Genomic DNA, 26795 nt, shown 5'->3' with positions numbered 1-26795 from the left:
TTTTCCCATGCAGGGCTCTTCAGAGAGGTGACGTGACGCGGACTCCGGGGAGTGCTGCCTTACCCCATGTTCCCCTGCAGGGGGCTTCAGAGAGGTGACGTGACGCGGACTCCGGGGAGTGCTGCCTTAGCCCATGTTCCCCTGCAGGGGGTTTCAGAGAGGTGACGTGACGCGGACTCCGGGGAGTGCTGCCTTAGCCCATGTTCCCCTGCAGGGGGTTTCAGAGAGGTGACGTGACGCGGACTCCGGGGAGTGCTGCCTTACCCCATGTTCCCCTGCAAGGGGATTCAGAGAGGTGACGTGACGCGGACTCCGGGGAGTGCTGCCTTAGCCCATGTTCCCCTGCAGGGGGTTTCAGACAGGTGATGTGACGCGGACTCCGGGGAGTGCTGCCTTAGGCCATATTCCCCTGCAGGGGGCTTCAGAGAGGTGACGTGACGCGGACTCCCGGGAGTGCTGCCTTACCCCATGTTCCCCTGTAGGGGGCTTCAGAGAGGTGACGTGACGCGGACTCCGGGGAGTGCTGCCTTACCCCATTTTCCCATGCAGGGGGCTTCAGAGAGGTGACGCGGACTCCGGGGAGTGCTGCCTTACCCCATTTTCCCATGCAGGGGGCTTCAGAGAGGTGACGTGACGCGGACTCCGGGGAGTGCTGCCTTACCCCATTTTCCCATGCAGGGCTCTTCAGAGAGGTGACGTGACGCGGACTCCGGGGAGTGCTGCCTTACCCCATGTTCCCCTGCAGGGGGCTTCAGAGAGGTGACGTGACGCGGACTCCGGGGAGTGCTGCCTTAGCCCATGTTCCCCTGCAGGGGGTTTCAGAGAGGTGACGTGACGCGGACTCCGGGGAGTGCTGCCTTAGCCCGTGTTCCCCTGCAGGGGGCTTCAGAGAGGTGACGTGACGCGGACTCCGGAGAGTTTTGCCTTAGCCCATGTTCCCCTGCAGGGGGTTTCAGAGAGGTGACGTGACGCGGACTCCGGGGAGTGCTGCCTTAGCCCATGTTCCCCTGCAGGGGGCTTCAGATGTGATGTGACGCGGACTCCGGGGAGTGCTGCCTTAGCCCATGTTCCCCTGCAGGGGGCTTCAGAGAGGTGACGTGACGCGGACTCCGGGGAGTGCTGCCTTAGCCCATGTTCCCCTGCAGGGGGCTTCAGAGAGGTGACGTGGACTCCGGGGAGTGCTGCCTTACCCCTTGTTCCCCTGCAGGGGGCTTCAGAGAGGTGATGTGACGCGGACTCTGGGGAGTGCTGCCTTAACCCATGTTCCCCTGCAGGGGGCTTCAGAGAGGTGACGTGACGCGGACTCCGGGGAGTGCTGCCTTACCCCATGTTCCCCTGCAGGGGGCTTCAGAGAGGTGACGTGAAGCGGACTCCGGGGAGTGCTGCCTTACCCCATATTCCCATATAGGGGGCTTCAGAGAGGTGACGTGACGCGGACTCCGGGGTGTGCTGCCTTACCCCATGTTCCCCTGTAGGGGGCTTCAGAGAGGTGACGTGACGCGGACTCCGGGGAGTGCTGCCTTACCCCATGTTCCCATGCAGGGGGCTTCAGAGAGGTGACGTGACGCGGACTCCGAGGAGTGCTGCCTTACCCCATGTTCCCCTGTAGAGGGCTTCAGAGAGGTGACGTTACGCGGACTCCGGGGAGTGCTGCCTTACCCTATTTTCCCCTGCAGGGGGCTTCAGAGAGGTGACGTGACGCGGACTCCGGGGAGTGCTGCCTTAGCCCATGTTCCCCTGCAGGAGGCTTCAGAGAGGTGACGTGACGCGGACTCCGGGGAGTGCTGCCTTAGCCCATGTTCCCCTGCAGGGGGCTTCAGAGAGGTGACGCGGACTCCGGGGAGTGCTGCCTTACCCCTTGTTCCCCTGCAGGGGGCTTCAGAGCGGTGATGTGACGCGGACTCCGGGGAGTGCTGCCTTACCCCTTGTTCCCCTGCAGGGGGCTTCAGAGAGGTGATGTGACGCGGACTCCGGGGAGTGCTGCCTTACCCCATGTTCCCCTGCAAGGGGCTTCAGAGAGGTGACGTGACGCGGACTCCGGGGAGTGCTGCCTTACCCCATGTTCCCCTGCAGGGGGCTTCAGAGAGGTGACATGACGCGGACTCCGGGGAGTGCTGCCTTAGCCCATTTTCCCCTGCAGGGGGCTTCAGAGAGGTGATGTGACGCAGACTCCGGGGAGTACTGCCTTAGCCCAGGTTCCCCTGCAGGGGGCTTCAGAGAGGTGACGCAGACTCCGGGGAGTGCTGCCTTACCCCATGTTCCTCTGCAGGGGGCTTCAGAGAGGTGACGTGACGCGGACTCCGGGGAGTGCTGCCTTACCCCATGTTCCCCTGTAGGGGGCTTCAGAGAGGTGACGTGACGCGGACTCCGGGGAGTGCTGCCTTACCCCATTTTCCCATGCAGGGGGCTTCAGAGAGGTGACGTGGACTCCGGGGAGTGCTGCCTTACCCCATGTTCCCCTGTAGGGGGCTTCAGAGAGGTGACGTGACGCGGACTCCGGGGAGTGCTGCCTTACCCCATTTTCCCATGCAGGGGGCTTCAGAGAGGTGACGCGGACTCCGGGGAGTGCTGCCTTACCACATTTTCCCATGCAGGGGGCTTCAGAGAGGTGACGTGACGCGGACTCCGGGGAGTGCTGCCTTACCCCATTTTCCCATGCAGGGGTCTTCAGAGAGGTGACGTGACGCGGACTCCGGGGAGTGCTGCCTTACCCCATGTTCCCCTGCAGGGGGCTTCAGAGAGGTGACGTGACGCGGACTCCGGGGAGTGCTGCCTTAGCCCATGTTCCCCTGGAGGGGGTTTCAGAGAGGTGACGTGACGCGGACTCCGGGGAGTGCTGCCTTAGCCCATGTTCCCCTGCAGGGGGCTTCAGAGAGGTGACATGACGCGGACTCCGGGGAGTGCTGCCTTAGCCCATGTTCCCCTGCAGGGGGCTTCAGAGAGGTGACGTGACGCGGACTCCGGGGAGTGCTGCCTTAGCCCATGTTCCCCTGCAGGGGGCTTCAGAGAGGTGACGCGGACTCCGGGGAGTGCTACCTTACCCCTTGTTCCCCTGCAGGGGGCTTCAGAGAGGTGATGTGACGCGGACTCCGGGGAGTGCTGCCTTACCCCTTGTTCCCCTGCAGGGGGCTTCAGAGAGGTGATGTGACGCGGACTCCAGGGAGTGCTGCCTTACCTTATGTTCCCCTGCAAGGGGATTCAGAGAGGTGACGTGACGCGGACTCCGGGGAGTGCTGCCTTAGCCCATGTTCCCCTGCAGGGGGTTTCAGACAGGTGATGTGACGCGGACTCCGGGGAGTGCTGCCTTAGGCCATATTCCCCTGCAGGGGGCTTCAGAGAGGTGACGTGACGCGGACTCCCGGGAGTGCTGCCTTACCCCATGTTCCCCTGTAGGGGGCTTCAGAGAGGTGACGTGACGCGGACTCCGGGGAGTGCTGCCTTACCCCTTGTTCCCCTGCAGGGGGCTTCAGAGAGGTGAGGTGACGCGGACTCCGGGGAGTGCTGCCTTAGCCCATGTTCCCCTGCAGGGGGCTTCAGAGAGGTGACGTGACGCGGACTCCGGGGAGTTTTGCCTTATCCCATGTTCCCCTGCAGGGGGTTTCAGAGAGGTGACGTGACGCGGACTCCGGGGAGTGCTGCCTTAGCCCATGTTCCCCTGCAGGGGGCTTCAGAGAGATGACGTGACGCGGACTCCAGGGAGTGCTGCCTTAGCCCATGTTCCCCTGCAGGGGGCTTCAGAGAGGTGACGTGACGCGGACTCCGGGGAGTGCTGCCTTAGCCCATGTCCCCTGCAGGGGGCTTCAGAGAGGTGACGCGGACTCAGGGGAGTGCTGCCTTACCCCTTGTTCCCCTGTAGGGGGCTTCAGAGAGGTGATGTGACGCGGACTCCGGGGAGTGCTGCCTTAGCCCATGTTCCCCTGTAGGGGGCTTCAGAGAGGTGACGTGACGCGGACTCCGGGGAGTGCTGCCTTAGCCCATGTTCCCCTGCAGGGGGCTTCAGAGAGGTTATGTGACGCGGACTCCGGGGAGTGCTGCCTTACCCCTTGTTCCCCTGCAGGGGGCTTCAGAGAGGTGATGTGACGCGGACTCCGGGGAGTGCTGCCTTACCCCATGTTCCCCTGCAAGGGGCTTCAGAGAGGTGACGTGACGCGGACTCCGGGGAGTGCTGCCTTACCCCATGTTCCCCTGCAGGGGGCTTCAGAGAGGTGACATGACGCGGACTCCGGGGAGTGCTGCCTTAGCCCATTTTCCCCTGCAGGGGGCTTCAGAGAGGTGATGTGACGCAGACTCCGGGGAGTACTGCCTTAGCCCATGTTCCCCTGCAGGGGGCTTCAGAGAGGTGACGCAGACTCCGGGGAGTGCTGCCTTACCCCATGTTCCTCTGCAGGGGGCTTCAGAGAGGTGACGTGACGCGGACTCCGGGGAGTGCTGCCTTACCCCATGTTCCCCTGTAGGGGGCTTCAGAGAGGTGACGTGACGCGGACTCCGGGGAGTGCTGCCTTACCCCATTTTCCCATGCAGGGGGCTTCAGAGAGGTGACGTGGACTCCGGGGAGTGCTGCCTTACCCCATGTTCCCCTGTAGGGGGCTTCAGAGAGGTGACGTGACGCGGACTCCGGGGAGTGCTGCCTTACCCCATTTTCCCATGCAGGGGGCTTCAGAGAGGTGACGCGGACTCCGGGGAGTGCTGCCTTACCACATTTTCCCATGCAGGGGGCTTCAGAGAGGTGACGTGACGCGGACTCCGGGGAGTGCTGCCTTACCCCATTTTCCCATGCAGGGGTCTTCAGAGAGGTGACGTGACGCGGACTCCGGGGAGTGCTGCCTTACCCCATGTTCCCCTGCAGGGGGCTTCAGAGAGGTGACGTGACGCGGACTCCGGGGAGTGCTGCCTTAGCCCATGTTCCCCTGGAGGGGGTTTCAGAGAGGTGACGTGACGCGGACTCCGGGGAGTGCTGCCTTAGCCCATGTTCCCCTGCAGGGGGCTTCAGAGAGGTGACATGACGCGGACTCCGGGGAGTGCTGCCTTAGCCCATGTTCCCCTGCAGGGGGCTTCAGAGAGGTGACGTGACGCGGACTCCGGGGAGTGCTGCCTTAGCCCATGTTCCCCTGCAGGGGGCTTCAGAGAGGTGACGCGGACTCCGGGGAGTGCTACCTTACCCCTTGTTCCCCTGCAGGGGGCTTCAGAGAGGTGATGTGACGCGGACTCCGGGGAGTGCTGCCTTACCCCTTGTTCCCCTGCAGGGGGCTTCAGAGAGGTGATGTGACGCGGACTCCAGGGAGTGCTGCCTTACCTTATGTTCCCCTGCAAGGGGATTCAGAGAGGTGACGTGACGCGGACTCCGGGGAGTGCTGCCTTAGCCCATGTTCCCCTGCAGGGGGTTTCAGACAGGTGATGTGACGCGGACTCCGGGGAGTGCTGCCTTAGGCCATATTCCCCTGCAGGGGGCTTCAGAGAGGTGACGTGACGCGGACTCCCGGGAGTGCTGCCTTACCCCATGTTCCCCTGTAGGGGGCTTCAGAGAGGTGACGTGACGCGGACTCCGGGGAGTGCTGCCTTACCCCATTTTCCCATGCAGGGGGCTTCAGAGAGGTGACGCGGACTCCGGGGAGTGCTGCCTTACCCCATTTTCCCATGCAGGGGGCTTCAGAGAGGTGACGTGACGCGGACTCCGGGGAGTGCTGCCTTACCCCATTTTCCCATGCAGGGCTCTTCAGAGAGGTGACGTGACGCGGACTCCGGGGAGTGCTGCCTTACCCCATGTTCCCCTGCAGGGGGCTTCAGAGAGGTGACGTGACGCGGACTCCGGGGAGTGCTGCCTTAGCCCATGTTCCTCTGCAGGGGGTTTCAGAGAGGTGACGTGACGCGGACTCCGGGGAGTGCTGCCTTAGCCCGTGTTCCCCTGCAGGGGGCTTCAGAGAGGTGACGTGACGCGGACTCCGGAGAGTTTTGCCTTAGCCCATGTTCCCCTGCAGGGGGTTTCAGAGAGGTGACGTGACGCGGACTCCGGGGAGTGCTGCCTTAGCCCATGTTCCCCTGCAGGGGGCTTCAGAGAGGTGATGTGACGCGGACTCCGGGGAGTGCTGCCTTAGCCCATGTTCCCCTGCAGGGGGCTTCAGAGAGGTGACGTGACGCGGACTCCGGGGAGTGCTGCCTTAGCCCATGTTTCCCTGCAGGGGGCTTCAGAGAGGTGACGCAGACTCCGGGGAGTGCTGCCTTACCCCTTGTTCCCCTGCAGGGGGCTTCAGAGAGGTGATGTGACGCGGACTCTGGGGAGTGCTGCCTTAACCCATGTTCCCCTGCAGGGGGCTTCGGAGAGGTGACGTGACGCGGACTCCGGGGAGTGCTGCCTTACCCCATGTTCCCCTGCAGGGGGCTTCAGAGAGGTGACGTGAAGCGGACTCCGGGGAGTGCTGCCTTACCCCATGTTCCCATGCAGAGGGCTTCAGAGAGGTGACGTGACGCGGACTCCGGGGTGTGCTGCCTTACCCCATGTTCCCCTGTAGGGGGCTTCAGAGAGGTGACGTGACGCGGACTCCGGGGAGTGCTGCCTTACCCCATGTTCCCATGCAGGGGGCTTCAGAGAGGTGACGTGACGCGGACTCCGGGGAGTGCTGCCTTACCCCATGTTCCCCTGTAGAGGGCTTCAGAGAGGTGACGTTACGCGGACTCCGGGGAGTGCTGCCTTACCCTATTTTCCCCTGCAGGGGGCTTCAGAGAGGTGACGTGACGCGGACTTCGGGGAGTACTGCCTTAGCCCATGTTCCCCTGCAGGAGGCTTCAGAGAGGTGACGTGACGCGGACTCCGGGGAGTGCTGCCTTAGCCCATGTTCCCCTGCAGGGGGCTTCAGAGAGGTGACGCGGACTCCGGGGAGTGCTGCCTTACCCCTTGTTCCCCTGCAGGGGGCTTCAGAGCGGTGATGTGACGCGGACTCCGGGGAGTGCTGCCTTACCCCTTGTTCCCCTGCAGGGGGCTTCAGAGAGGTGATGTGACGCGGACTCCGGGGAGTGCTGCCTTACCCCATGTTCCCCTGCAAGGGGCTTCAGAGAGGTGACGTGACGCGGACTCCGGGGAGTGCTGCCTTACCCCATGTTCCCCTGCAGGGGGCTTCAGAGAGGTGACATGACGCGGACTCCGGGGAGTGCTGCCTTAGCCCATTTTCCCCTGCAGGGGGCTTCAGAGAGGTGATGTGACGCAGACTCCGGGGAGTACTGCCTTAGCCCAGGTTCCCCTGCAGGGGGCTTCAGAGAGGTGACGCAGACTCTGGGGAGTGCTGCCTTACCCCATGTTCCTCTGCAGGGGGCTTCAGAGAGGTGACGTGACGCGGACTCCGGGGAGTGCTGCCTTACCCCATGTTCCCCTGTAGGGGGCTTCAGAGAGGTGACGTGACGCGGACTCCGGGGAGTGCTGCCTTACCCCATTTTCCCATGCAGGGGGCTTCAGAGAGGTGACGTGACGCGGACCCCGGGGAGTGCTGCCTTAGCCCATGTTCCCCTGCAGGGGGTTTCAGAGAGGTGACGTGACGCGGACTCCGGGGAGTGCTGCCTTAGCCCATGTTCCCCTGCAGGGGGCTTCAGAGAGGTGACGTGACGCGGACTCCGGGGAGTGCTGCCTTAGCCCATGTTCCCCTGCAGGGGGTTTCAGAGAGGTGACGTGACGCGGACTCCGGGGAGTGCTGCCTTAGCCCATGTTCCCCTGCAGGGGGCTTCAGAGAGGTGACGTGACGCGGACTCCGGGGAGTGCTGCCTTACCCCATGTTCCCCTGCAGGGGGCTTCAGAGAGGTGACGTGACGCAGACTCCGGGGAGTGCTGCCTTAGCCCATGTTCCCCTGCAGGGGGCTTCAGAGAGGTGATGCGGACTCTGGGGAGTGCTGCCTTACCCCTTGTTCCCCTGCAGGGGGCTTCAGAGAGGTGACGTGACGCGGACTCCGGGGAGTGCTGCCTTACCCCATGTTCCCCTGCAGGGGGCTTCAGAGAGGTGACGTGACGCAGACTCCGGGGAGTGCTGCCTTACCCCATGTTCCCCTGCATGGGTTTTCAGAGAGGTGACGTGACGCGGACTCCGGGGAGTGCTGCCTTAGCCCATTTTCCCCTGCAGGGGGCTTCAGAGAGGTGATGTGACGCGGACTCCGGGGAGTGCTGCCTTAGCCCATGTTCCCCTACAGGGGGCTTCAGAGAGGTGACGCAGACTCCGGGGAGTGCTGCCTTACCCCATGTTCCTCTGCAGGGGGCTTCAGAGAGGTGACGTGACGCAGACTCCGGGGAGTGCTGCCTTACCCCATGTTCCCGTGCAGGGGGCTTCAGAGAGGTGACGTGACGCGGACTCCGGGGAGTGCTGCCTTACCCCATGTTCCCATGCAGGGGGCTTCAGAGAGGTGAGGTGACGTGACGCGGAATCCGGGGAGTGCTGCCTTACCCCATGTTCCCCTGTAGGGGGCTTCAGAGAGATGACGTGACGCGGACTCCGGGGAGTGCTGCCTTACCCCATTTTCCCATGCAGAGGGCTTCAGAGAAGTGACGTGACGCGGACTCCGGGGAGTGCTGCCTTGCCCCATGTTCCCCTGCAGGGGGCTTCAGAGAGGTGACGTGACGCGGACCCCGGGGAGTGCTGCCTTAGCCCATGTTCCCCTGCAGGGGGTTTCAGAGAGGTGACGTGACGCGGACCCCGGGGAGTGCTGCCTTAGCCCATGTTCCCCTGCAGGGGGCTTCAGAGAGGTGACGTGACGCGGACTCCGGGGAGTGCTGCCTTAGCCCATGTTCCCCTGCAGGGGGTTTCAGAGAGGTGACGTGACGCGGACTCCGGGGAGTGCTGCCTTAGCCCATGTTCCCGTGCAGGGGGCTTCAGAGAGGTGATGTGATGCGGACTCCGGGGAGTGCTGCCTTACCCCATGTTCCCATGCAGGGGGCTTCAGAGAGGTGAGGTGACGTGACGCGGAATCCGGGGAGTGCTGCCTTACCCCATGTTCCCCTGTAGGGGGCTTCAGAGAGGTGACGTGACGCGGACTCCGGGGAGTGCTGCCTTACCCCATTTTCCCATGCAGAGGGCTTCAGAGAAGTGACGTGACGCGGACTCCGGGGAGTGCTGCCTTGCCCCATGTTCCCCTGCAGGGGGCTTCAGAGAGGTGACGTGACGCGGACCCCGGGGAGTGCTGCCTTAGCCCATATTCCCCTGCAGGGGGTTTCAGAGAGGTGACGTGACGCGGACCCCGGGGAGTGCTGCCTTAGCCCATGTTCCCCTGCAGGGGGCTTCAGAGAGGTGACGTGACGCGGACTCCGGGGAGTGCTGCCTTAGCCCATGTTCCCCTGCAGGGGGCTTCAGAGAGGTGACGTGACGCGGACTCTGGGGAGTGCTGCCTTACCCCATGTTCCCCTGCAGGGGGCTTCAGAGAGGTGACGTGACGCAGACTCCGGGGAGTGCTGCCTTAGCCCATGTTCCCCTGCAGGGGGCTTCAGAGAGGTGACGCGGACTCCGGGGAGTGCTGCCTTACCCCTTGTTCCCCTGCAGGGGGCTTCAGAGAGGTGACGTGACGCGGACTCTGGGGAGTGCTGCCTTACCCCATGTTCCCCTGCAGGGGGCTTCAGAGAGGTGACGTGACGCGGACTCCGGGGAGTGCTGCCTTACCCCATGTTCCCCTGCAGGGGGCTTCAGAGAGGTGACGTGACGCGGACTCCGGGGAGTGCTGCCTTATCCCATGTTCCCATGCATGGGGCTTCAGAGCGGTGACGTGACGCAGACTCCGGGGAGTGCTGCCTTACCCCATGTTCCCCTGTAGGGGGCTTCAGAGAGGTGACGCGGACTCCGGGGAGTGCTGCCTTACCCCATGTTCCCCTGCAGGGGGCTTCAGAGAGGTGACGTGACGCGGACTCCAGGAAGTGCTGCCTTAGCCCATGTTCCCCTGCAGGGGGCTTCAGAGAGGTGACGTGACGCGGACTCCGGGGAGTGCTGCCTTAGCCCATGTTCCCCTGCAGGGGGTTTCAGAGAGGTGACGTGACGCGGACTCCGGGGAGTGCTGCCTTACCCCATGTTCCCCTGCAGGGGGCTTCAGAGAGGTGACGTGACGCAGACTCCGGGGAGTGCTGCCTTAGCCCATGTTACCCTGCAGGGGGCTTCAGAGAGGTGACGCGGACTCCGGGGAGTGCTGCCTTACCCCTTTTTCCCCTGCAGGGGGCTTCAGAGAGGTGACGTGACGCAGACTCCGGGGAGTGCTGCCTTACCCCATGTTCCCCTGTAGGGGGCTTCAGAGAGGTGACGTGACGCGGACTCCGGGGAGTGCTGCCTTACCCCATTTTCCCATGCAGGGGGCTTCAGAGAGGTGACGCGGACTCCGGGGAGTGCTGCCTTACCCCATGTTCCCCTGCAGGGGGCTTCAGAGAGGTGACGTGACGCGGACTCCGGGAAGTGCTGCCTTAGCCCATGTTCCCCTGCAGGGGGCTTCAGAGAGGTGACGTGACGCGGACTCCGGGGAGTGCTGCCTTAGCCCATGTTCCCCTGCAGGGGGTTTCAGACAGGTGACGTGACGCGGACTCCAGGGAGTGCTGCCTTAGCCCATGTTCCCCTGCAGGGGGCTTCAGAGAGGTGACGTGACGCGGACTCCGGGGAGTGCTGCCTTACCCCATGTTCCCCTGCAGGGGGCTTCAGAGAGGTGACGTGACGCGGACTCCGGGGAGTGTTGCCTTAGCCCATGTTCCCCTGCAGGGGGCTTCAGAGAGGTGACGCGGACTCCGGGGAGTGCTGCCTTACCCCTTGTTCCCCTGCAGGGGGCTTCAGAGAGGTGACGTGATGCGGACTCCGTGGAGTGCTGCCTTACCCCATGTTCCCCTGCAGGGGGCGTCAGAGAGGTCACGTGACGCGGACTCCGGGGAGTGCTGCCTTACCCCATGTTCCCCTGCAGGGGGCTTCAGAGAGGTGACGTGACGCGGACTCCAGGGAGTGCTGCCTTACCCCATGTTCCCATGCAGGGGGCATCAGAGAGGTGACGTGACGCGGACCCCGGTGAGTGCTGCCTTACCCCATGTTCCCCTGTAGGGGGCTTCAGAAAGGTGACGTGACGCGGACTCCCGGGAGTGCTGCCTTACCCCATTTTCCCATGCAGGGGACTTCAGAGAGGTGACGTGACGCGGACTCCGGGGAGTGCTGCCTTACCCCATTTTCCAATGCAGGGGGCTTCAGAGAGGTGACGTGACGCGGACTCCGGGGAGTGCTGCCTTACCCCATGTTCCCCTGCAGGGGGCTTCAGAGAGGTGACGTGACACGGACTCCTGGGAGAGCTGCCTTAGCCCATGTTCCCCTGCAGGGGGTTTCAGAGAGGTGACGTGACGCGGACTCCGGGGAGTGCTGCCTTAGCCCATGTTCCCCTGCAGGGGGCTTCAGAGAGGTGACGTGACGCGGACTCCGGGGAGTTTTGCCTTATCCCATGTTCCCCTGCAGGGGGTTTCAGAGAGGTGACGTGACGCGGACTACGGGGAGTGCTGCCTTAGACCATGTTCCCCTGCAGGGGGCTTCAGAGAGGTGACGTAACGCAGAGTCCAGGGAGTGCTGCCTTAGCCCATGTTCCCCTGCAGGGGGCTTCAGAGAGGTGACATGACGCGGACTCCGGGGAGTGCTGCCTTAGCCCATGTTCCCCTGCAGGGGGCTTCAGAGAGGTGACGCGGACTCAGGGGAGTGCTGCCTTACCCCTTGTTCCCCTGCAGGGGGCTTCAGAGAGGTGATGTGACGCGGACTCCGGGGAGTGCTGCCTTAGCCCATGTTCCCCTGCAGGGGGCTTCAGAGAGGTGACGTGACGCAGACTCCGGGGAGTGCTGCCTTACCCCATGTTCCCCTGCAGGGGGCTTCAGAGAGGTGACGTGACGCGGACGCCGGGGAGTGCTGCCTTACCCCATGTTCCCATGCAGGGGGCTTCAGAGAGGTGACGTGATGCGGACTCCGGGGAGTGCTGCCTTACCCCATGTTCCCATGTAGGGGGCTTCAGAGAGGTGACGTGACGCGGACTCCGGGGAGTGCTGCCTTACCCCATGTTCCCATGCAGGGGGCTTCAGAGAGGTGACGTGACGCGGACTCCGGGGAGTGCTGCCTTACCCCATGTTCCCCTGTAGGGGGCTTCAGAGAGGTGACGTGACGCGGACTCCGGGGAGTGCTGCCTTACCCTATTTTCCCATGCAGGGGGCCTCAGAGAGGTGACGTGACGCGGACTCCGGGGAGTGCTGCCTTAGCCCATGTTCCCCTGCAGGGGGCTTCAGAGAGGTGACGTGACGTGGACTCCGGGGAGTGCTGCCTTAGCCCATGTTCCCCTGCAGGGGGCTTCAGAGAGGTGACGCAGACTCCGGGGAGTGCTGCCTTACCCCTTGTTCCCCTGCAGGGGGCTTCAGAGAGGTGATGTGACGCGGACTCCGGGGAGTGCTGCCTTACCCCATTTTCCCATGCAGGGGGCTTCAGAGAGGTGACGTGACGCGGACTCCGGGGAGTGCTGCCTTACCCCATGTTCCCCTGCAGGGGGCTTCAGAGAGGTGACGTGACGCGGACTCCGGGGAGAGCTGCCTTAGCCCATGTTCCCCTGCAGGGGGTTTCAGAGAGGTGACGTGACGCGGACTCCGGGGAGTGCTGCCTTAGCCCATGTTCCCCTGCAGGGGGCTTCAGAGAGGTGACGTGACGCGGACTCCGGGGAGTTTTGCCTTATCCCATGTTCCCCTGCAGGGGGTTTCAGAGAGGTGACGTGACGCGGACTCCGGGGAGTGCTGCCTTAGCCCATGTTCCCCTGCAGGGGGCTTCAGAGAGGTGACGTGACGCGGACTCCAGGGAGTGCTGCCTTAGCCCATGTTCCCCTGCAGGGGGCTTCAGAGAGGTGACGTGACGCGGACTCCGGGGAGTGCTGCCTTAGCCCATGTTCCCCTGCAGGGGGCTTCAGAGAGGTGACGCGGACTCAGGGGAGTGCTGCCTTACCCCTTTTTCCCCTGCAGGGGGCTTCAGAGAGGTGATGTGACGCGGACTCCGGGGAGTGCTGCCTTAGCCCATGTTCCCCTGCAGGGGGCTTCAGAGAGGTGACGTGACGCGGACTCCGGGGGGTGCTGCCTTACCCCATGTTCCCATGCAGGGGGCTTCAGAGAGGTGACGTGACGCGGACTCCGGGGAGTGCTGCCTTACCCCATGTTCCCCTGTAGGGGGCTTCAGAGAGGTGACGTCACGCGGACTCCGGGGAGTGCTGCCTTACCCCATGTTCCCATGCAGGGGGCTTCAGAGAGGTGACGTGACGCAGACTCCGGGGAGTGCTGCCTTACCCCATGTTCCCCTGCAGGGGGCTTCAGAGAGGTGACGTGACGCGGACTCCTGGGAGAGCTGCCTTAGCCCATGTTCCCCTGCAGGGGGTTTCAGAGAGGTGACGTGACGCGGACTCCGGGGAGTGCTGCCTTAGCCCATGTTCCCCTGCAGGGGGCTTCAGAGAGGTGACGTGACGCGGACTCCGGGGAGTTTTGCCTTATCCCATGTTCCCCTGCAGGGGGTTTCAGAGAGGTGACGTGACGCGGACTCCGGGGAGTGCTGCCTTAGCCCATGTTCCCCTGCAGGGGGCTTCAGAGAGGTGACGTGACGCGGACTCCAGGGAGTGCTGCCTTAGCCCATGTTCCCCTGCAGGGGGCTTCAGAGAGGTGACGTGACGCGGACTCCGGGGAGTGCTGCCTTAGCCCATGTTCCCCTGCAGGGGGCTTCAGAGAGGTGACGCGGACTCAGGGGAGTGCTGCCTTACCCCTTGTTCCCCTGCAGGGGGCTTCAGAGAGGTGATGTGACGCGGACTCCGGGGAGTGCTGCCTTAGCCCATGTTCCCCTGCAGGGGGCTTCAGAGAGGTGACGTGATGCGGACTCCGGGGAGTGCTGCCTTACCCCATGTTCCCCTGCAGGGGGCTTCAGAGAGGTGACGTGACGCGGACTCCGGGGAGTGCTGCCTTACCCCATGTTCCCATGCAGGGGGCTTCAGAGAGGTGACGTGACGCGGACTCCGGGGAGTGCTGCCTTACCCCATGTTCCCCTGTAGGGGGCTTCAGAGAGGTGACGTGACGCGGACTCCGGGGAGTGCTGCCTTACCCCATGTTCCCATGCAGGGTGCTTCAGAGAGGTGACGTGACGCGGACTCCGGGGAGTGCTGCCTTACCCCATGTTCCCCTGTAGGGGGCTTCAGAGAGGTGACGTCACGCGGACTCCGGGGAGTGCTGCCTTACCCCATGTTCCCATGCAGGGGGCTTCAGAGAGGTGACGTGACGCAGACTCCGGGCAGTGCTGCCTTACCCCATGTTCCCCTGCAGGGGGCTTCAGAGAGGTGACGTGACGCGGACTCCTGGGAGAGCTGCCTTAGCCCATGTTCCCCTGCAGGGGGTTTCAGAGAGGTGACGTGACGCGGACTCCGGGGAGTGCTGCCTTAGCCCATGTTCCCCTGCAGGGGGCTTCAGAGAGGTGACGTGACGCGGACTCCGGGGAGTTTTGCCTTATCCCATGTTCCCCTGCAGGGGGTTTCAGAGAGGTGACGTGACGCGGACTCCGGGGAGTGCTGCCTTAGCCCATGTTCCCCTGCAGGGGGCTTCAGAGAGGTGACGTGACGCGGACTCCAGGGAGTGCTGCCTTAGCCCATGTTCCCCTGCAGGGGGCTTCAGAGAGGTGACGTGACGCGGACTCCGGGGAGTGCTGCCTTAGCCCATGTTCCCCTGCAGGGGGCTTCAGAGAGGTGACGCGGACTCAGGGGAGTGCTGCCTTACCCCTTGTTCCCCTGCAGGGGGCTTCAGAGAGGTGATGTGACGCGGACTCCGGGGAGTGCTGCCTTAGCCCATGTTCCCCTGCAGGGGGCTTCAGAGAGGTGACGTGATGCGGACTCCGGGGAGTGCTGCCTTACCCCATGTTCCCCTGCAGGGGGCTTCAGAGAGGTGACGTGACGCGGACTCCGGGGAGTGCTGCCTTACCCCATGTTCCCATGCAGGGGGCTTCAGAGAGGTGACGTGACGCGGACTCCGGGGAGTGCTGCCTTACCCCATGTTCCCCTGTAGGGGGCTTCAGAGAGGTGACGTGACGCGGACTCCGGGGAGTGCTGCCTTACCCCATGTTCCCATGCAGGGGGCTTCAGAGAGGTGACGTGACGCGGACTCCGGGGAGTGCTGCCTTACCCCATGTTCCCCTGTAGGGGGCTTCAGAGAGGTGACGTGACGCGGACTCCGGGGAGTGCTGCCTTACCCTATTTTCCCATGCAGGGGGCTTCAGAGAGGTGACGTGACGCGGACTCCGGGGAGTGCTGCCTTAGCCCATGTTCCCCTGCAGGGGGCTTCAGAGAGGTGACGTGACGTGGACTCCGGGGAGTGCTGCCTTAGCCCATGTTCCCCTGCAGGGGGCTTCAGAGAGGTGACGCGGACTCCGGGGAGTGCTGCCTTACCCCTTGTTCCCCTGCAGGGGGCTTCAGAGAGGTGATGTGACGTGGACTCCGGGGAGTGCTGCCTTACCCCATTTTCCCATGCAGGGGGCTTCAGAGAGGTGACGTGACGCGGACTCCGGGGAGTGCTGCCTTACCCCATGTTCCCCTGCAGGGGGCTTCAGAGAGGTGACGTGACGCGGACTCCGGGGAGTGCTGCCTTAGCCCATGTTCCCCTGCAGGGGGCTTCAGAGAGGTGACGTGACGTGACGCGGACTCCGGGGAGTTTTGCCTTATCCCATGTTCCCCTGCAGGGGGTTTCAGAGAGGTGACGTGACGCGGACTCCGGGGAGTGCTGCCTTAGCCCATGTTCCCCTGCAGGGGGCTTCAGAGAGGTGACGTGACGCGGACTCCAGGGAGTGCTGCCTTAGCCCATGTTCCCCTGCAGGGGGCTTCAGAGAGGTGACGTGACGCGGACTCCGGGGAGTGCTGCCTTAGCCCATGTTCCCCTGCAGGGGGCTTCAGAGAGGTGACGCGGACTCAGGGGAGTGCTGCCTTACCCCTTGTTCCCCTTCAGGGGGCTTCAGAGAGGTGATGTGACGCGGACTCCGGGGAGTGCTGCCTTAGCCCATGTTCCCCTGCAGGGGGCTTCAGAGAGGTGACGTGACGCGGACTCCGGGGAGTGCTGCCTTACCCCATGTTCCCCTGCAGGGGGCTTCAGAGAGGTGACGTGACGCGGACTCCGGGGAGTGCTGCCTTACCCCATGTTCCCATGCAGGGGGCTTCAGAGAGGTGACGTGACGCGGACTCCGGGGAGTGCTGCCTTACCCCATGTTCCCCTGTAGGGGGCTTCAGAGAGGTGACGTCACGCGGACTCCGGGGAGTGCTGCCTTACCCCATGTTCCCATGCAGGGGGCTTCAGAGAGGTGACGTGACGCAGACTCCGGGGAGTGCTGCCTTACCCCATGTTCCCCTGTAGGGGGCTTCAGAGAGGTGACGTGACGCGGACTCCGGGGAGTGCTGCCTTACCCTATTTTCCAATGCAGGGGGCTTCAGAGAGGTGACGTGACGCGGACTCCGGGGAGTGCTGCCTTAACCCATGTTCCCCTGCAGGGGGCTTCAGAGAGGTGACGTGACGCGGACTCCGGGGAGTGCTGCCTTAGCCCATGTTCCCCTGCAGGGGGCTTCAGAGAGGTGACGTGACGCGAACTCCGGGGAGTGCTGCCTTACCCCTTGTTCCCCTGCAGGGGGCTTCAGAGAGGTGAGGTGACGCGGACTCCGGGGAGTGCTGCCTTAGCCCATGTTCCCCTGCAGGGGGCTTCAGAGAGGTGACGTGACGCGGACTCCGGGGAGTTTTGCCTTATCCCATGTTCCCCTGCAGGGGGTTTCAGAGAGGTGACGTGACGCGGACTCCGGGGAGTGCTGCCTTAGCCCATGTTCCCCTGCAGGGGGCTTCAGAGAGATGACGTGACGCGGACTCCAGGGAGTGCTGCCTTAGCCCATGTTCCCCTGCAGGGGGCTTCAGAGAGGTGACGTGACGCGGACTCCGGGGAGTGCTGCCTTAGCCCATGTCCCCTGCAGGGGGCTTCAGAGAGGTGACGCGGACTCAGGGGAGTGCTGCCTTACCCCTTGTTCCCCTGTAGGGGGCTTCAGAGAGGTGATGTGACGCGGACTCCGGGGAGTGCTGCCTTAGCCCATGTTCCCCTGTAGGGGGCTTCAGAGAGGTGACGTGACGCGGACTCCGGGGAGTGCTGCCTTAGCCCATGTTCCCCTGCAGGGGGCTTCAGAGAGGTTATGTGACGCGGACTCCGGGGAGTGCTGCCTTACCCCTTGTTCCCCTGCAGGGGGCTTCAGAGAGGATTTGTGACGCGGACTCCGGGGAGTGCTGCCTTACCCCATGTTCCCCTGCAAGGGGCTTCAGAGAGGTGACGTGACGCGGACTCCGGGGAGTGCTGCCTTAGCCCATGTTCCCCTGCAGGGGGCTTCAGAGAGGTGACGTGACGCGGACTCCGGGGAGTGCTGCCTTAGCCCATTTTCCCCTGCAGGGGGCTTCAGAGAGGTGATGTGACGCAGACTCCGGGGAGTGCTGCCTTAGCCCATGCTCCCCTGCAGGGGGCTTCAGAGAGGTGACGCGGACTCCGGGGAGTGCTGCCTTACCCCATGTTCCCCTGCAGGGGGCTTCAGAGAGGTGACGTGAAGCGGACTCCGGGGAGTGCTGCCTTACCCCATGTTCCCCTGCAGGGGGCTTCAGAGAGGTGACGTGACGCGGACTCCGGGGAGTGCTGCCTTACCCCATTTTCCCATGCAGAGGGCTTCAGAGAGGTGACGTGACGCGGACTCCGGGGAGTGCTGCCTTACCCCATGTTCCCCTGTAGGGGGCTTCAGAGAGGTGACGTGACGCGGACTCCGGGGAGTGCTGCCTTACCCCATTTTCCCATGCAGAGGGCTTCAGAGAGGTGACGTGACGCGGACTCCGGGGAGTGCTGCCTTGCCCCATGTTCCCCTGCAGGGGGCTTCAGAGAGGTGACGTGACGCGGACCCCGGGGAGTGCTGCCTTAGCCCATGTTCCCCTGCAGGGGGTTTCAGAGAGGTGACGTGACGCGGACTCCGGGGAGTGCTGCCTTAGCCCATGTTCCCCTGCAGGGGGCTTCAGAGAGGTGACGTGACGCGGACTCCGGGGAGTGCTGCCTTAGCCCATGTTCCCCTGCAGGGGGCTTCAGAGAGGTGAGGTGACGCGGACTCCGGGGAGTGCTGCCTTAGCCCATGTTCCCCTGCAGGGGGCTTCAGAGAGGTGACGTGACGCGGACTCCGGGGAGTTTTGCCTTATCCCATGTTCCCCTGCAGGGGGTTTCAGAGAGGTGACGTGACGCGGACTCCGGGGAGTGCTGCCTTAGCCCATGTTCCCCTGCAGGGGGCTTCAGAGAGATGACGTGACGCGGACTCCAGGGAGTGCTGCCTTAGCCCATGTTCCCCTGCAGGGGGCTTCAGAGAGGTGACGTGACGCGGACTCCGGGGAGTGCTGCCTTAGCCCATGTCCCCTGCAGGGGGCTTCAGAGAGGTGACGCAGACTCAGGGGAGTGCTGCCTTACCCCTTGTTCCCCTGTAGGGGGCTTCAGAGAGGTGATGTGACGCGGACTCCGGGGAGTGCTGCCTTAGCCCATGTTCCCCTGTAGGGGGCTTCAGAGAGGTGACGTGACGCGGACTCCGGGGAGTGCTGCCTTAGCCCATGTTCCCCTGCAGGAGGCTTCAGAGAGGTGATGTGACGCGGACTCCGGGGAGTGCTGCCTTACCCCTTGTTCCCCTGCAGGGGGCTTCAGAGAGGTGATGTGACGCGGACTCCGGGGAGTGCTGCCTTACCCCATGTTCCCCTGCAGGGGGCTTCAAAGAGGTGACGTGACACGGACTCCGGGGAGTGCTGCCTTACCCCATGTTCCCCTCTAGGGGGCTTCAGAGAGGTGATGTGACCCGGACTCCGGGGAGTGCTGCCTTACCCCATTTTCCCATGCAGGGGGCTTCAGGGAGGTGACGCAGACTCCGGGGAGTGCTGCCTTACCCCATTTTCCCATGCAGGGGGCTTCAGAGAGGTGACGTGACGCGGACTCCGGGGAGTGCTGCCTTACCCCATTTTCCCATGCAGGGGTCTTCAGAGAGGTGACGTGACGCGGACTCCGGGGAGTGCTGCCTTACCCCATGTTCCCCTGCAGGGGGCTTCAGAGAGGTGACGTGACGCGGACTCTGGGGAGTGCTGCCTTAGCCCATGTTCCCCTGCAGGGGGTTTCAGAGAGGTGACGTGATGCGGACTCCGGGGAGTGCTGCCTTAGCCCATGTTCCCCTGCAGGGGGCTTCAGAGAGGTGACGTGACGCGGACTCCGGGGAGTGCTGCCTTAGCCCATGTTCCCCTGCAGGGGGCTTCAGAGAGGTGACGTGACGCGGACTCCGGGGAGTGCTGCCTTAGCCCATGTTCCCCTGCAGGGGGCTTCAGAGAGGTGACGCGGACTCCGGGGAGTGCTGCCTTACCCCTTGTTCCCCTGCAGGGGGCTTCAGAGAGGTGATGTGACGCGGACTCCGGGGAGTGCTGCCTTACCCCTTGTTCCCCTGCAGGGGGCTTCAGAGAGGTGATGTGACGCGGACTCCGGGGAGTGCTGCCTTACCCCATGTTCCCCTGCAAGGGGCTTCAGAGAGGTGATGTGACGCGGACTCCGGGGAGTGCTGCCTTAGCCCATGTTCCCCTGCAGGGGGTTTCAGACAGGTGACGTGACGCGGACTCCGGGGAGTGCTGCCTTACCCCATTTTCCCATGCAGGGGGCTTCAGAGAGGTGACGTGACGCGGACTCCGGGGAGTGCTGCCTTAAACTATTTTCCCATGCAGGGGGCTTCAGAGAGGTGACGTGACGCGGACTCCGGGGAGTGCTGCCTTAGCCCATGTTCCCCTGCAGGGGGCTTCAGAGAGGTGACGTGACGCGGACTCCGGGGAGTGCTGCCTTACCCCATGTTCCCCTGTAGGGGGCTTCAGAGAGGTGACGTGACGCGGACTCCGGGGAGTGCTGCCTTACCCCATTTTCCCATGCAGGGGGCTTCAGAGAGGTGACGTGACGCGGACTCCGGGAAGTGCTGCCTTAGCCCATGTTCCCCTGCAGGGGGCTTCAGAGAGGTGACGTGACGCGGACTCCGGGGAGTGCTGCCTTAGCCCATGTTCCCCTGCAGGGGGTTTCAGAGAGGTGACGTGACGCGGACTCCAGGGAGTGCTGCCTTAGCCCATGTTCCCCTGCAGGGGGCTTCAGAGAGGTGACGTGACGCGGACTCCGGGGAGTGCTGCCTTACCCCATGTTCCCCTGCAGGGGGCTTCAGAGAGGTGACGTGATGCGGACTCCGGGGAGTGCTGCCTTAGCCCATGTTCCCCTGCAGGGGGCTTCAGAGAGGTGACGCGGACTCCGGGGAGTGCTGCCTTACCCCTTGTTCCCCTGCAGGGGGCTTCAGAGAGGTGACGTGATGCGGACTCCGTGGAGTGCTGCCTTACCCCATGTTCCCCTGCAGGGGGCGTCAGAGAGGTCATGTGACGCGGACTCCGGGGAGTGCTGCCTTACCCCATGTTCCCCTGCAGGGGGCTTCAGAGAGGTGACGTGACGCGGACTCCAGGGAGTGCTGCCTTACCCCATGTTCCCATGCAGGGGGCATCAGAGAGGTGACGTGACGCGGACCCCGGTGAGTGCTGCCTTACCCCATGTTCCCCTGCAGGGGGCTTCAGAGAGGTGACGTGACGCGGACTCCGAGGAGTGCTGCCTTACCCCATTTTCCCATGCAGGGGGCTTCAGAGAGGTGACGTGACGCGGACTCCGGGGAGTGCTGCCTTACCCTATTTTCCCATGCAGGGGGCTTCAGAGAGGTGACGTGACGCGGACTCTGGGGAGGGCTGCCTTACCCCATTTTCCCATGCAGGGGGCTTCAGAGAGGTGACGTGACGCGGACTCCGGGGAGTGCTGCCTTACCCCATGTTTCCCTGCAGGGGGCTTCAGAGAGGTGACGTGACACGGACTCCTGGGAGAGCTGCCTTAGCCCATGTTCCCCTGCAGGGGGTTTCAGAGAGGTGACGTGACGCGGACTCCGGGGAGTGCTGCCTTAGCCCATGTTCCCCTGCAGGGGGCTTCAGAGAGGTGACGTGACGCGGACTCCGGGGAGTTTTGCCTTATCCCATGTTCCCCTGCAGGGGGTTTCAGAGAGGTGACGTGACGCGGACTCCGGGGAGTGCTGCCTTAGCCCATGTTCCCCTGCAGGGGGCTTCAGAGAGGTGATGTGACGCGGAGTCCAGGGAGTGCTGCCTTAGCCCATGTTCCCCTGCAGGGGGCTTCAGAGAGGTGACGTGACGCGGACTCCGGGGAGTGCTGCCTTACCCCATGTTCCCCTGCAGGGGGCTTCAGAGAGGTGACGTGACGCGGACGCCGGGGAGTGCTGCCTTACCCCTTGTTCCCCTGCAGGGGGCTTCAGAGAGGTGATGTGACGCGGACTCCGGGGAGTGCTGCCTTACCCCATGTTCCCCTGTAGGGGGCTTCAGAGAGGTGACGTGACGCGGACTCCGGGGAGTGCTGCCTTACCCCATGTTCCCATGCAGGGGGCTTCAGAGAGGTGACGTGACGCGGACTCCGGGGAGTGCTGCCTTACCCCATGTTCCCCTGTAGGGGGCTTCAGAGAGGTGACGTGACGCGGACTCCGGGGAGTGCTGCCTTACCCTATTTTCCCATGCAGGGGGCTTCAGAGAGGTGACGTGACGCGGACTCCGGGGAGTGCTGCCTTAGCCCATGTTCCCCTGCAGGGGGCTTCAGAGAGGTGACGTGACGCGGACTCCGGGGAGTGCTGCCTTAGCCCATGTTCCCCTGCAGGGGGCTTCAGAGAGGTGACGCGGACTCCGGGGAGTGCTGCCTTACCCCTTGTTCCCCTGCAGGGGGCTTCAGAGAGGTGATGTGACGCGGACTCCGGGGAGTGCTGCCTTACCCCATTTTCCCATGCAGGGGGCTTCAGAGAGGTGACGTGACGCGGACTCCGGGGAGTGCTGCCTTACCCCATGTTCCCCTGCAGGGGGCTTCAGAGAGGTGACGTGACGCGGACTCCGGGGAGAGCTGCCTTAGCCCATGTTCCCCTGCAGGGGGTTTCAGAGAGGTGACGTGACGCGGACTCCGGGGAGTGCTGCCTTAGCCCATGTTCCCCTGCAGGGGGCTTCAGAGAGGTGACGTGACGCGGACTCCGGGGAGTTTTGCCTTATCCCATGTTCCCCTGCAGGGGGTTTCAGAGAGGTGACGTGACGCGGACTCCGGGGAGTGCTGCCTTAGCCCATGTTCCCCTGCAGGGGGCTTCAGAGAGGTGACGTGACGCGGACTCCGGGGAGTGCTGCCTTAGCCCATGTTCCCCTGCAGGGGGCTTCAGAGAGGTGACGTGACGCGGACTCCGGGGAGTGCTGCCTTAGCCCATGTTCCCCTGCAGGGGGCTTCAGAGAGGTGACGCGGACTCAGGGGAGTGCTGCCTTACCCCTTGTTCCCCTGCAGGGGGCTTCAGAGAGGTGATGTGACGCGGACTCCGGGGAGTGCTGCCTTAGCCCATGTTCCCCTGCAGGGGGCTTCAGAGAGGTGACGTGACGCGGACTCCGGGGGGTGCTGCCTTACCCCATGTTCCCATGCAGGGGGCTTCAGCGAGGTGACGTGACGCGGACTCCGGGGAGTGCTGCCTTACCCCATGTTCCCCTGTAGGGGGCTTCAGAGAGGTGACGTCACGCGGACTCCGGGGAGTGCTGCCTTACCCCATGTTCCCATGCAGGGGGCTTCAGCGAGGTGACGTGACGCGGACTCCGGGGAGTGCTGCCTTACCCCATGTTCCCCTGTAGGGGGCTTCAGAGAGGTGACGTGACGCGGACTCCGGGGAGTGCTGCCTTACCCCATGTTCCCATGCAGGGGGCTTCAGAGAGGTGACGTGACGCGGACTCCGGGGAGTGCTGCCTTAGCCCATGTTCCCCTGCAGGGGGCTTCAGAGAGGTGACGTGACGCGGACTCTGGGGAGTTTTGCCTTATCCCATGTTCCCCTGCAGGGGGTTTCAGAGAGGTGACGTGACGCGGACTCCGGGGAGTGCTGCCTTAGCCCATGTTCCCCTGCAGGGGGCTTCAGAGAGGTGACGTGACGCGGACTCCAGGGAGTGCTGCCTTAGCCCATGTTCCCCTGCAGGGGGCTTCAGAGAGGTGACGTGACGCGGACTCCGGGGAGTGCTGCCTTAGCCCATGTTCCCCTGCAGGGGGCTTCAGAGAGGTGACGCAGACTCAGGGGAGTGCTGCCTTACCCCTTGTTCCCCTGCAGGGGGCTTCAGAGAGGTGATGTGACGCGGACTCCGGGGAGTGCTGCCTTAGCCCATGTTCCCCTGCAGGGGGCTTCAGAGAGGTGACGTGACGCGGACTCCGGGGAGTGCTGCCTTACCCCATGTTCCCCTGCAGGGGGCTTCAGAGAGGTGACGTGACGCGGACTCCGGGGAGTGCTGCCTTACCCCATGTTCCCATGCAGGGGGCTTCAGAGAGATGACGTGACGCGGACTCCGGGGAGTGCTGCCTTACCCCATGTTCCCCTGTAGGGGGCTTCAGAGAGGTGACGTGACGCGGACTCTGGGGAGTGCTGCCTTACCCCATGTTCCCATGCAGGGGGCTTCAGAGAGGTGACGTGACGCGGACTCCGGGGAGTGCTGCCTTACCCCATGTTCCCCTGTAGGGGGCTTCAGAGAGGTGACGTGACGCGGACTCCGGGGAGTGCTGCCTTACCCTATTTTCCCATGCAGGGGGCTTCAGAGAGGTGACGTGACGCGGACTCCGGGGAGTGCTGCCTTAGCCCATGTTCCCCTGCAGGGGGCTTCAGAGAGGTGACGTGACGTGGACTCCGGGGAGTGCTGCCTTAGCCCATGTTCCCCTGCAGGGGGCTTCAGAGAGGTGACGCGGACTCCGGGGAGTGCTGCCTTACCCCTTGTTCCCCTGCAGGGGGCTTCAGAGAGGTGATGTGACGCGGACTCCGGGGAGTGCTGCCTTACCCCATTTTCCCATGCAGGGGGCTTCAGAGAGGTGACGTGACGCGGACTCCGGGGAGTGCTGCCTTACCCCATGTTCCCCTGCAGGGGGCTTCAGAGAGGTGACGTGACGCGGACTCCGGGGAGAGCTGCCTTAGCCCATGTTCCCCTGCAGGGGGTTTCAGAGAGGTGACGTGACGCGGACTCCGGGGAGTGCTGCCTTAGCCCATGTTCCCCTGCAGGGGGCTTCAGAGAGGTGACGTGACGCGGACTCCAGGGAGTGCTGCCTTAGCCCATGTTCCCCTGCAGGGGGCTTCAGAGAGGTGACGTGACGCGGACTCCGGGGAGTGCTGCCTTAGCCCATGTTCCCCTGCAGGGGGCTTCAGAGAGGTGACGCGGACTCAGGGGAGTGCTGCCTTACCCCTTGTTCCCCTGCAGGGGGCTTCAGAGAGGTGATGTGACGCGGACTCCGGGGAGTGCTGCCTTAGCCCATGTTCCCCTGCAGGGGGCTTCAGAGAGGTGACGTGATGCGGACTCCGGGGAGTGCTGCCTTACCCCATGTTCCCCTGCAGGGGGCTTCAGAGAGGTGACGTGACGCGGACTCCGGGGAGTGCTGCCTTACCCCATGTTCCCATGCAGGGGGCTTCAGAGAGGTGACGTGACGCGGACCCCGGGGAGTGCTGCCTTACCCCATGTTCCCCTGTAGGGGGCTTCAGAGAGGTGACGTGACGCGGACTCCGGGGAGTGCTGCCTTACCCCATGTTCCCATGCAGGGGGATTCAGAGAGGTGACGCGGACTCCGGGGAGTGCTGCCTTACCCCATGTTCCCCTGTAGGGGGCTTCAGAGAGGTGACGTGACGCGGACTCCGGGGAGTGCTGCCTTACCCTATTTTCCCATGCAGGGGACTTCAGAGAGGTGACGTGACGCGGACTCCGGGGAGTGCTGCCTTACCCCATTTTCCCATGCAGGGGGCTTCAGAGAGGTGACGTGACGCGGACTCCGGGGAGTGCTGCCTTACCCCATGTTCCCCTGCAGGGGGCTTCAGAGAGGTGACGTGACACGGACTCCTGGGAGAGCTGCCTTAGCCCATGTTCCCCTGCAGGGGGTTTCAGAGAGGTGACGTGACGCGGACTCCGGGGAGTGCTGCCTTAGCCCATGTTCCCCTGCAGGGGGCTTCAGAGAGGTGACGTGACGCGGACTCCGGGGAGTTTTGCCTTATCCCATGTTCCCCTGCAGGGGGTTTCAGAGAGGTGACGTGACGCGGACTACGGGGAGTGCTGCCTTAGACCATGTTCCCCTGCAGGGGGCTTCAGAGAGGTGACGTGACGCAGAGTCCAGGGAGTGCTGCCTTAGCCCATGTTCCCCTGCAGGGGGCTTCAGAGAGGTGACGTGACGCGGACTCCGGGGAGTGCTGCCTTAGCCCATGTTCCCCTGCAGGGGGCTTCAGAGAGGTGACGCGGACTCAGGGGAGTGCTGCCTTACCCCTTGTTCCCCTGCAGGGGGCTTCAGAGAGGTGATGTGACGCGGACTCCGGGGAGTGCTGCCTTAGCCCATGTTTCCCTGCAGGGGGCTTCAGAGAGGTGACGTGACGCAGACTCCGGGGAGTGCTGCCTTACCCCATGTTCCCCTGCAGGGGGCTTCAGAGAGGTGACGTGACGCGGACGCCGGGGAGTGCTGCCTTACCCCATGTTCCCCTGCAGGGGGCTTCAGAGAGGTGACGTGATGCGGACTCCGGGGAGTGCTGCCTTACCCCATGTTCCCCTGTAGGGGGCTTCAGAGAGGTGACGTGACGCGGACTCCGGGGAGTGCTGCCTTACCCCATGTTCCCATGCAGGGGGCTTCAGAGAGGTGACGTGACGCGGACTCCGGGGAGTGCTGCCTTACCCCATGTTCCCCTGTAGGGGGCTTCAGAGAGGTGACGTGACGCGGACTCCGGGGAGTGCTGCCTTACCCTATTTTCCCATGCAGGGGGCCTCAGAGAGGTGACGTGACGCGGACTCCGGGGAGTGCTGCCTTAGCCCATGTTCCCCTGCAGGGGGCTTCAGAGAGGTGACGTGACGTGGACTCCGGGGAGTGCTGCCTTAGCCCATGTTCCCCTGCAGGGGGCTTCAGAGAGGTGACGCAGACTCCGGGGAGTGCTGCCTTACCCCTTGTTCCCCTGCAGGGGGCTTCAGAGAGGTGATGTGACGCGGACTCCGGGGAGTGCTGCCTTACCCCATTTTCCCATGCAGGGGGCTTCAGAGAGGTGACGTGACGCGGACTCCGGGGAGTGCTGCCTTACCCCATGTTCCCCTGCAGGGGGCTTCAGAGAGGTGACGTGACGCGGACTCCGGGGAGAGCTGCCTTAGCCCATGTTCCCCTGCAGGGGGTTTCAGAGAGGTGACGTGACGCGGACTCCGGGGAGTGCTGCCTTAGCCCATGTTCCCCTGCAGGGGGCTTCAGAGAGGTGACGTGATGCGGACTCCGGGGAGTTTTGCCTTATCCCATGTTCCCCTGCAGGGGGTTTCAGAGAGGTGACGTGACGCGGACTCCGGGGAGTGCTGCCTTAGCCCATGTTCCCCTGCAGGGGGCTTCAGAGAGGTGACGTGACGCGGACTCCAGGGAGTGCTGCCTTAGCCCATGTTCCCCTGCAGGGGGCTTCAGAGAGGTGACGTGACGCGGACTCCGGGGAGTGCTGCCTTAGCCCATGTTCCCCTGCAGGGGGCTTCAGAGAGGTGACGCGGACTCAGGGGAGTGCTGCCTTACCCCTTGTTCCCCTGCAGGGGGCTTCAGAGAGGTGATGTGACGCGGACTCCGGGGAGTGCTGCCTTAGCCCATGTTCCCCTGCAGGGGGCTTCAGAGAGGTGACGTGATGCGGACTCCGGGGAGTGCTGCCTTACCCCATGTTCCCCT

The 26795-nt window shown here is 63.8% G+C and overlaps 1 protein-coding gene across 1 annotated transcript in view; it reads left to right on the top strand.

The window, feature by feature from the left end:
* LOC138467370 (uncharacterized) overlaps positions 1-26795 on the top strand; it is a 174418-nt gene that overhangs the window by 66040 nt on the left and 81583 nt on the right. The window lies entirely within an intron of this gene.

Source organism: Ambystoma mexicanum, chromosome 4q, assembly GCF_040938575.1.
Source record: "Ambystoma mexicanum isolate Mex_15411 chromosome 4q, UKY_AmexF1_1, whole genome shotgun sequence".
NCBI classification, from domain to species: domain Eukaryota; kingdom Metazoa; phylum Chordata; class Amphibia; order Caudata; family Ambystomatidae; genus Ambystoma; species Ambystoma mexicanum.
Note: the sequence above shows the minus strand (reverse complement) of the source record. Positions and strands in the feature narration are given on the sequence as shown.